This window comes from Glossina fuscipes, unplaced genomic scaffold (genome assembly GCF_014805625.2).
Source record: "Glossina fuscipes isolate IAEA_lab_2018 unplaced genomic scaffold, Yale_Gfus_2 1, whole genome shotgun sequence".
Taxonomy (NCBI): domain Eukaryota; kingdom Metazoa; phylum Arthropoda; class Insecta; order Diptera; family Glossinidae; genus Glossina; species Glossina fuscipes.
This window is the reverse complement of record NW_023998415.1, coordinates 37,833,375-37,845,220: the sequence shown is the minus strand read 5'-3', so window position 1 is coordinate 37,845,220 and position 11,846 is coordinate 37,833,375. Positions and strand designations below refer to the sequence as shown.

At 33.4% G+C, this 11,846-nt stretch overlaps 1 protein-coding gene across 2 annotated transcripts in view; it reads right to left on the bottom strand.

Moving 5' to 3' along the window:
- LOC119631334 overlaps nucleotides 1-11,846 on the bottom strand; it is a 52,613-nt gene that overhangs the window by 4,621 nt on the left and 36,146 nt on the right. The gene's annotated exons all lie outside the window — the stretch shown is intronic.

The following is an 11,846-nucleotide window of genomic DNA, read 5'->3' as shown; positions in this document are numbered from 1 at the left end:
ATATATATATATATATATTTAATGCGTGTGTGTATGTAGTGTGTGTATATAGAAAATTTAACTTTTACATATGCAGAAAAACAAAAAAAAACTTAATGTATTTTATAATGCACTTTGTAGAACAATATATAGGATCACACAATATTTTTTCTAATATACAAACTCTAGAAAGATATTATTTCACATTCACTTTTCTAATAATTTAAACCATTTTCCCGCAATCAATTTTCTAAAGCATTGTCTATCCGCCGTTCATTTTTGTTCAAATAAAATAAATAAATAAATTTTCAATTATTATTTTTGAAAAATTTAAATATCAATCAGATCGTAGTGTGGATTCGCTCTTACATATACACATTTCTGATAGGTATATAGCTTTGCAGAAATGGATTCTAGCATGAGCTCGTTATTTAAATCAACAATCAGTCAAATCGCAAAAATTGAATTGAATTGACCTTGAACGATTACATAATGAGTGCTGATCAATAGGTTACCAATATCTATCTCACGCACTCACATAAGATTAAGCAATAAGATATATGAATATATGAATATTCAATGTAACTTCATGCCATCGAGTCATATTGAAAGACATTCAATTGCGTTATTCTAACGGTGAGTGAGTTATATATGTATGCAGAATTGCTATCGACTGTGCTTTTAACTAGTGTTAAGAGGTAATACCACCACTTAAAAAGCTTAAAATAAATGGGGTTTTTTGGCAAAAAAGATATTAGAATAATAACATTTAGGTAAGTTATTAGGCTTTTACTTCTACAACTGAACCAAATTTGAGCTAAAAGAAAAAAAACCATTTCATCCATATTTCTATATATATGGGGAAATACGGAGTATTTTTTTAAAAATGTTGATATATGTGTGATTGGTAAGTGTTTGCATGAAAGAGATCACTTTTCGATGGAAAGAGCGGCATCCTTGTATTTATAAAAAAAAAAAGGTTTCAGTTTAACTTATCGAAAATATTTTATGCGCTCTAGAGAATATTGGGTCAAAGACATTGTCAAAAATTCGAATGAAAGAAGTGAAATTTATTTGAGTTAGGTTGAGTTCCGTTTCAAGAGTTGCATCTTAAGTTAACTTTTAATTCCGTGGAAGAAGCAGACTGTAAATTCTCAAGGAGAATTCATTTGAGGCAGGCAATGTTTTCGGAACGCTTCGAGATATAACGTGCAATTTCCAAGGAAATACTTTGTTGTAATAATGAGTTTTTTTTTTTTCATAAACTCTAAAAGGCCGAAAGCATCTATTTGGCCCATAAAAATGTGAACATTTTTCCTGGAAAATTGACAGCGGTGTTAGACGTTAAGTCGCAGTTCATAGCTTTCACAATACTAACCGGTTTGAAAAATATGTGGATTCAGAAGTTCCAAGGACTATATGTAATCTTGTGAAATACATAAAAAAGCTTTACATTGAATCTTTGCTCTAGTAATCACTTTTTTATTCGCGACGCTCTTATGTAAATACATAAAGAAAATATTTGGAAAAATGGTTTAAACGAACTATAAGACTTTGTTGTTGTTGTTGTTGTCAACAATAAGAGCTGTTTTGCTTATTACATATTAAACATGGGCGTTGGGAGGGTTAAATTCGGCTTAATCCGATCTTCATATTCAATAACGTTAAAACAAATATAACTAGAGCTTGGCGATCAACCAGTACCACTTGCCGTAAGCGCTTGATATTTTCAACTTTCTATTATTATGACATTTGGAAATAAAAAATTTTGTAAACAATGAAAGTGTCAGAGTAATATTGCCGGGCACTCGGGGTTCTGGTGTGACAAAAATACTTAACACAGTGGAAATTTAACATAAAATGTCCTGTCTTAAGATTATGTAATTTACCCACTGCCAAGCACTGCGTAAATAAGGGTCGACAGAAGAAGAAGTTCGGTTTGTGTTGATGGATGGATTAATTATGCAAAAATTAAACGCTCCGTGCATCCGTTAAAATCCTTTCGCCGATATGAAACTAAAAATTGCACCTGGAATGCCTGTACGAACCGCGAAGCAATATTGCTAATGTCTTCAGACACAACAAGGAAGCCAATCTCAACTAAAAATTACTTAGTCACATTTGATTAGATTTAATGACATACTTAACATTTTTCTCAATATGTATCGGTAGGAGTATTAAGTGATAGATGTTATTGGAAGAGTGGACGGGAGGAATGAAGCACTTCACGTAAGGCTAAAGAGTGTATACAAAAAATGTGCACATTGTTCAAAACAGCCACACTTCTATGCGGCACTCTCATTGTCCAGTCGAATTTTATTTCGGTGCTTAGCAGGAGCATGGTCAAAAAACTATCCACTGAAATCATAAACTGAAATGCAATAAGGCATGTCGAAGCTGCCTGCTAATCTGTTCCTCAAATACATATTACTCATCGTAGCACTTGCAGCCATAAAAGCAGGGTGCGGACACGGAAGATTCGCATCAAGCCGAATAAAACCTCTCTTTTTTGTTGTCTGGCTCTTGTGTGAACAAATTGCAACTGAAAAAGCTGATATAACAATGTACGACGTGTTGATGAAAGAATTTTGTGAAATGTTGAACAAATTGATTGTAAATTGTTGATTTTTTTTCCTTTTTACTTTTTATATTAAACAAGAAAAAAAAAAAAAAAAAAGGAGAAAAACTTAACTTACGAGTTAAAGTAAAAAAAGAAAAAGGCATAGAAAATAGACACATACATACATGTAAGAAAATTTTTAGAAACACAACATAACTGCGGAACACATATACAACCAGTTTAGCTGACATCAAAGAACACAGTCGAACATGGACATGGAACAAGGAAACGAAATGGTTAATTACTGCTACTAACATTATAATACTTTAATTTAATGATAAGGAGAAGACGGAAAATTCTGACATTTATGCATATAAATCACACATCATCCATGTACGATTGTATTGAGCAAATCGCTAAAAATATAATATACAAACCCAGATAGGAAATTACATACCAATCATTAACAAAATTACATCAAAATCATATTTGAATAGAATTTTTTTTCGAAAATAATAAATAAATAAATTTAATGCAATTTAAAATAATGGATACGCTCGCGTATAATCACACACACATACACACACACACACACACACACACACGCCCACACGCGCACACATACATACATACATACATACATACATACGTACTCACATACACGGTCAAACATAAACAAACATTCATTTCTATTTGATCATTAAATCAATAAAAACATTAACAGTAACAAGAATCTAAAACACTCTATAAACTTTATATCCGATATGTAGAAATTTGTGTGGATGTGTGTATGTGTATATATATGTATGTGTATATGTGAATGTGTACATGTATATGTATGTATATATTATGTTTCAATTTATACATTTATATATAAAACAATCTGTCTAGCCGTCCATATGCAAACCTTAAGTGTACACACAGGCAGAGATTCATGTTCTCCTTTAACTTGAACTCGATACCTAAGGCTAAGGAAATGTAAAGTCATCGATTTAAAATTAGCTTCAGTTTGCCTCTCACATTGAATTTTTTGACAATTTTTTAGACCGACCACGTTCATTAATCACAGATGTATTCATCTATAGGTCAATTTAAGAACAAATATTGTTGAATGCTTAAAAAGCTATGCAGCTATTCTTACAAAAATGCCTTCCTAACACGTATCCTTAACTGAATTGAACACATGTTCGCAGTAACTTTGCGATCTCTGTATCCATTCGCTACATATATACGAATTCGCTATTAAACATATGTGAATAATGATGAAAAAAATAAGTTATGTTTTATTATGTATATGTATATTTTTATATGATCTTCATTATATACATATGTTCTATGTCGATACCTAACCCATTTCGTAAATGATTGGGAAAAATGTTTAAAGCGAAATGATGATATTCTTCAATTTAATTATTTTCATAGCGTAAAATGGTAAGTTTTGGTAATTATTTGCCAATGACAGGGACGAAGAGATGGGCGAAACATATGAGATTGGATTAATGGTTGATATAGACTTGTGCTCAACAAAGACGCCATAGTTTTTCTAAATTCCTACAGCAACAAGTAAAAACACGCAAAGCTGATCATTCAAGTATCCCACATCGTTTCGCCTAATACAAGTCTTCATTTACTTTCATTTTTATATCTAATTTTTTATTTATATTGAACCTTATGTATAGGGCGGGGCGCAAAACCCCGATCTTATTCGCTATAAAGCGCTCAAAAATTAAGTTTTATTACCCTACAAGTTGGTTAAACACAAATATACATAAGCAGGCATCGCTTAGATAGATAGAAAGACAGACAAATTCAGATCGAAAAGAAAATCAAAAAATAATTGTGAACCGATAGATCTGCTTAATAAATAATATTCTGTATCCCAAGTACTTACTGGTAGGGGACAAAACGCTGGAGATTTTCGCAAGGATGAAATTAACGCTAACGCTAAGTGTTTCCCGTCGTACGATATAAATTTCGCCATTTCCATTGATTTGGGGAATGAATTATGGGCATTATTGTATGGGTTAGTGTTTGGTTACAAATTGAAATATATTCCGCCTTTATTGTCTTTACACTTTCAATAGTCTATATATATATATATAAACATGATGTTAATAGAAGTGATAATGTTTAAGAGTTGCTCGATTATCGATTACATTATTATATTACATTGTATTTATATGTATATTTTTGTTAGAAAACAAAAAATGCTTAACAGTTTACCAAAAGGAAGACAGATGACTTTTTATATTTCGCACAGGGCACATTCAATCATTATTACGAAAAACAACTAAGGTACTGCGCTTTTATTAATCAATTCAAGCAAACGGATTTCATTCAAGAACAAATACTTAAATCCCGGGAACCGTAGCTAAAATCGTTTTATAAATTCGAGTCAATCAAATCAATACGGAAAGTGTACATCGGAGTTAATGAACGATTCTCGACTTTGCACACTAGGAAACATCATAGAACGATTGCTCGCAATTGAATCTAAACGAGGCAACATTTTTCGAGCAATATATATATGGATATGTACAACCAAGTGAAACTATGGATGCAATGGTGGTATGCTCCTGTGCACATCTATCCAATTAAGCTTTCGCTGGAGAATAACAAAGGAAAAAGGATAGCAAAGATAGCGTAAAACGTAGCAAAGAGAGAATAATCGAAAGTATCTAGAAGGACAAGTGAAGCAGTGAGAGCAGGAAATACTGGAAAATCAATGATGCACAGATGGACATATAAGAAAGAATTACAATTGAAAAGATAGATGTTTTGGGTAATTAAGTAATTGATTGAAGATGGTCAGAGACTGGTAAACTAGTTTCGTAAGTTATAAGCAAGCAAATTGGCACAATAGCTTAGTATAATAGATCTTAACGGGTAATGTGTACAAATACGAAAATTATTATAAAATGAGCAAATACATCCGCCTGAGTGGCCGAGTAGGCAAGAGCCTCGACTTTCAACTCAATGGTTGTGGGTTCAAATCTCAAGTGCGGTAGAGTTTTTAATAAAGCCGAAAGCCTTAGATGCTAGCGCTTTAAGATCTTAGTCTTAGAATTTATTCTCTGGCTAAATTTATAATAATAATAATAATAATACTAATAATAAACAAATCCATTTTATATATACACATACGCAAGGCGATAAATATTCATTAGGGTGATGGTAGAAAGAAACTTTAATTACTCGAACTATATGTACCTACGTGAGGCGAGCATAAATTTTGACCGTTAAAATAAATTAGATCTCATAATAAATGGTATCTCATTTTTTGCAAATTTTTCCATTTATTTTACTATTTTTTCCTTTTTTCCGCTTCGATGGAAATGCAATGACAGAATGAGAGACACCTCCTATACACATTGTTCGATAATTCCATACCGTTCATATTATTACTGGGAAATGCCAACGATGCCAAAATATCAAAATTTTAAACGGTTTTGATTGTTTGTGAGGGAGCCACTTGACGAGCTAACTTATGAACTACTTTTGCTATTTTCGAGTTCGATTTTCGTGCGCTGATTAAAAATTTTCGTTTGAAGATGGAAAAATGCCGTCTAAAGTTAGCATTGGGGTGTAAATTGTGTTATGGAAACTCTTCTCCGATTTAACTAACAATTCTTTGGCAATTTGTTGATTTTAAACGAGGTCATATCGACAACGACATTTCTAAGCATGGTGCACGCCCCAAAGGTTTAGCAGGAAATATAAGGAAATATAAATAATTCGTGAAAATAATTTTTGGTAATCGATAGAATATCAAAAAGCCGTATATTCATTATTTTATATGAAAATGTGTGCGTGAACAAGCTAGGCCGTCTTTCGAATGAGAATGGCGTTCACCCGCGATGAAAAAATTGCAAAATTGCATAAATTGTTATCGCCCAGTGCTGATTTTACCTATTTTCAGAATAAAAATTTTTATTGCACAGATGTGTGAGCGTCGTAGGCGTGTCCTTTAAAAAGTTTGAGGTACTTTCAAATTGTTTTGTAGATAATATCTTTATTTTCGTTAATGGGAGAATGTTTGCCATGTTTTACAGGCGAACAGATGGACAGACAGACAGACAGTGGGACAGTTCTTAGGTGCCTTCAGAATTTGAAACTGGCCAAGAGTTTATATATCTTTATAGGAATTTGAAGCTTGTCTCTGCGCGTTATAATGCTACTGAAAAAAAATTAAATTTTCATACACTATATAGTGTCTAGTACGCGTGGTCAATGTTATCCATTCCCATTGTAGGGATACCGTAGCGTTGTTCAAATTATTATACATTTATCTTATTACTGTTCGCGTAATGAGTTTATGAGTAGTAATCAAACTATTGGTGTGTACTTCGGCCGTTTTGGCCCATTTTTAATATCAACCTGCGAGCAAGAACTGTTAACGTTTTTGCAAAATTTTCCAAGAGACATTACACAGACCGATAGACGGGCATGTTTCAGTCGAATCAGAATTTGATTTCCATCAAGAACGTATATATATATAAATATATATATATGCTCGTTGCAGGATCTCTGAAATTTAATCCTGGGCGCTGCAAACCTTTTGACAAAATGACCCTACAGAAGATAAACCCACCTCTTTCGATGATGGGTATAAAAATTGCTAAAAACTGCTAGTTTGTTGCAAATGCTGCAACATGTTTCTCATTACAATTGAACAATTTGCATTAATTTACACCGGCCAAAGGAATGCAGATAATAGTATTGAGTTCAAATTCAATGGACGCGTAAATATAAATCACTTTAAAAGGGATTTGCAAAAATAAGATAAGATCTACTCGTCTAAGTGCAGTGAATTCATTAAGTCAAAGAAGTAATCATTGACTCGATAAATTAGTGTTAGAGTAATAAAAAAACTTATATCATTTTAGTTATATCTCCATTATTGCCCCTAATATACTTCATAGACCTAAAACACTTCAATAGATTCACAAGGTTGCTGTCGTAATCAAGTTAAAGATTGAAATGACAATAAAACTTCTTTTACAAGTTAATGTTTAACTTTGGCACTTGCATGTTTGATATAAAAAACAAATAAATAAAATGACAAGTGGAAGGATTAAAAAAAAAAGTAACCTGAACAGACGGATAAACAGACAGACAGCAGGGAAAATGATTCTGATTTGATCGATTGAAAAAATATCTTACGTATTTTCTTATTGTGATGAGCATAATGTACTTCTTAACATACCGCCATTATACCCAAGGGTATATTCATTTTGTCAAAGAAGATTCAGGGACCACACAAATCATGTATATATTCTTGATCAGCATCAAAATTGTGAATCGAGTTAACTACGTCCCGTTGTCCGTCTGTATAATGTCTGCTGTGACCATTTTCTTGTCCGCAAAAATGAAGCCGTTGGTATTGGAGGACACCTGCGTTTTCCAAAAGGTATAAAGAATTGTTTTATTGCTTGAAAAACCCCATAGAGTATATAAATTCTTGGCCCGTTTCAAATTCTGCATGCCTATCTTCTCGTCTGTTCGTCTGTCCGTCTGTCCGTTTGCCCAACTGTATAGTATCTGTGGTAAGCATTTTCCCATTTGCAAAAATTAAGATATCGCTTAGAAATTTGCAAAGAAAAATTGAAAGTGATCCAAACCGGTTAAATGAAGCGCCTATAACGTACGCACGCTTATGCAACAAAAACTATGAACAGCTTTGCTTTCCGTGTGCTTTGCTTGTTGCTATTAGGTACGTAAAGACGTAAACCATATAAATAAATTTCGCCTTTTATTACAGAAAAATAGCGAAAAATCAGGCAAGTCGGCCCACTCTTATAGAGTATGAAAATTTAATTCTTTTCGTTTCTTTAGCTGTTGATGGGTATAAACAGGGTCCGGGGTTCGGTCCCGATCGAATGTAATATTCTTACTTGTTTAATGTTTAATTTTGCTTACTGCAAAAGCAGTCAATGCTGCATTTTTGGTTTCTGACAAAATACGCGTAACGAATAGACGTCACCGAGAGCGGAAATATATGTATTATTTCGTGTTTCAATTAGCATTAATATTCCCAACATTTGTAACATCATTCCTAGTACAAATATTTGGAACTTTTTACAAATAATTCAGAATAACTTAAGCTATAATCGAATTGGTTGCACTTCTGTCATATGTTGCAATTAATTTTGAGAAATCAACAAGTTACATGTGACTTGGGTGGATGGCTCAAAAAAATCAGTATTATCAGTATCTTTCTATTTTCTATACAGTAATATCGTTTGACATAGTGAGGTTTAAATATCCATTGTCTGCCTAAAGTTAAGGTACAAAAAGATCTAACGATAAATGTCAGATGAGCGTTAAAATTGCTTTTAAAAAAACTGACGGAGAAGTGAAGGAAGAGGAGGAGAAATTTAGCGCAAAAAAAAAAAAAAAACAAACTATTTCTGGCTACTTAATCGCGCAATATATTCATCGATATGTTGTATTCTTCTCGAATAGGATAAGAGCAAGGCTTTCTTGGACTTGAGGTATATAAAATAATATTAAAAGAAACACACTATAACCACTAAAAAGGTAGTGCTTTTATTCGCAGAACTGATCACTTATATATCCACCAGTTTGTAAATTTTATAACAATGAAAGAAAATGTTATTTTGCTTGTGCTTGTGTCGTTCTTATCGAATTTGTGAAAGCCCAACATTAATAGGCATTTTGCTGGGTTTTCTCTTTTCCTCTCATATTCAAGTTTGTATTTGTAAGACGTCTCAGTAAAATCTGATATTCAAGAAAAAATACAAAATATTACAAATGCCCGAGGCGGGCATTCATTCTCATCTATATAACAATCTGTTTCGAAGCTTGGTTCGATGTTCTTTCAAGTGAAGCAGCAGTTGTTTTTCTTCGTTACATCTGTAGTGCAGTCCTCAATATAATTTCGATTTTATGAAATTGCCTAACATTCAGAAATTTTTCCCTTTATTAGGCATTAGAAGGAATTGGCTAACAATACCTGAGCAAAACCCGTTATCGTCATTACCAATATAAATAAATTGAAGAATTTGGTATTCGGTTATATCAACACAAAGTATTTTCGGTTTTCGATATCAATTTTGAAAAACGGTTCAAATAGAGGGAAAGAGAGGGTTTCCTCGAAAGTATATGCCAATCTGTCTTGACCCGATGCGTATAATCGCAGACAACTAAATGAGAAGACACTCGAACATTTTGTTCAAAATTGAAACCAGGAGATTATTACGGACTTTTTGAATGCGTCTGTTGTGTGTGGCGTGTGTAGTAACACTGTTAACTAGCAGCAATTTGACAACTTGCTCCCTCAGTTATATTATTTGTATGGACAAAGATTCTATTAATAGTTTCTTAATATGTCGCCACATTCTCTCAAACGATTTCAAAGCAGAAGCTTATACAATTCCGTATTTCCAAATATATATTGCGTTATGGTCTACGTATAAGTGCATATACGCAAAAACTAACAAATAGCAGATATGAACGTAGCAAATATAATTTGTTTTCCTTTCATCATTCATTCCATCCTAACGAATACGAAATCTATGCTCGCCAAATGCTTGAACAAAATTCAGTGAAAATTTTCAGATCAAAAAAATTTAGAGAAATTTTTCATTATTAAAAAAAAATTATATTTTAAAAAATAATTTTTATCTTCATCTAACTCACTTATTAAAGTGTAATATAAAAAAAAATTATAAAAATAAACATGACACAAACATTTTAAGAATAAACAAGTAAGAAAGTTATATTCGGTGAGACGGAATCTCGCACACCCACCACCACTACACTTTTCGCATTCTACTCTCCAAGTTCTTTTATTTGATACCCATATCGCTGGTACTATTAAGAAAAAATTAATCCACCAGGTCGCGGTGCCTACCGTATTCATTTTAAAATTAACCCATTTTTAGGCAGATCAAAAAAATCTTAATTTGATGAATGTACAAAATAGCTTTAAACATTTGGTCTTGTTTGTCTTACCATAAGTATGCTTCAAAAATCTTCAAAAAAGTGAAAAAAATAAAATTTATTTACTCGTCACTTTGTGTGGGCATGGTCGATCGCTTTTATTTTTGAACGTAGACAGTAGAGTGTGTTCGTAAAGTAAATGTGGAAAATTTCAGACTTCAATAATTTCCAATTAAAGAGAAAATATTGAAAAATTTTTGTTAAAAAAAGGGAGTTGCGTTCAGTTAACGCTCCACTGCGCGCTTCCGCTCGGATTAATTTGGTCCATTTTCAATATCAACCTGCCTGAACAAATTTCCAATGTTTCTATCAAATTTAAAGATGATATCTTCATTTTTGCGACTAGGAGAGTGCCAGCAACATACACCGCACACACGGATAGACATGACTTAATCAACTCAACATTTCACCCTGAACAAGAATATATTAGTTTGGGGGAAAAAAAATCCATTATTTTTATATGCACTTCAAGAGTTTATTTAACATGCTTCGGATTGTCCGATTTGGGTCAAATATGCACCGTTTTGTTGTATGATTTGTTGCCATTTCAAAATGCCTCTCTCATAGAAGTCCTGGTCTCTATTTGCAAAAAACTCTAGTAGACGATTTTCACAATCCTCCCTAGATTCCAATTTTTTATCATTAAAGAAATTTTGCAATGCAAGAAAAGGATGATAATCGCTTGGTGCCAAGTCCGGACTGTATGGCGGATGAATTAAAACTTCCCAACCAAGCTCCCGAAGTTTCTGGCGAGTCACTGTAGATGTGTGTGGCCTAGCGTTGTCCTGGTAGAACACGACACCTCTCCTGTTGGCCAATTCTGGCCGTTTCTGGTCAATCGCTATCTTCAAACGGTCCAGTTGTTGACAGTAGAGATCAGAATTTAGCGTTTGGCCATATGGAAGCAACTCATAATAAATAATCCCCTTCCAGTCCCACCAAATGCATAGCAAAACCTTCCTGGCCGTTTGAGGTGCTTCACCGCTCTTTGACCACGATCGTTTTCGCACAGGGTTATCGTATGTGATCCATTTCTCATCTCCAGTCACCATCCGTTTAAGAAATGGGTCTATCTCATTCCGTTTGGCCAAGGCTTCGCAGATGGAAATTCGATCCATCATGTTTTTCTCTGTTAATTGGTGTGGCACCCAAATATCGAGCTTCGTTTTGAATCCAGCTTTGCGTAAATGGTTTAAAACTGTTTTATGGTCGATTTTTAGCTCCTGGGCGATGTTACGACTGCTAACATGCCGGTCAACTTCGATCATTTCTCCGATTTTATCGACATTTTCGAAGACCGGCCTACCTGTGCGAGGTGCATCTTTAACATCAATAATTCCTG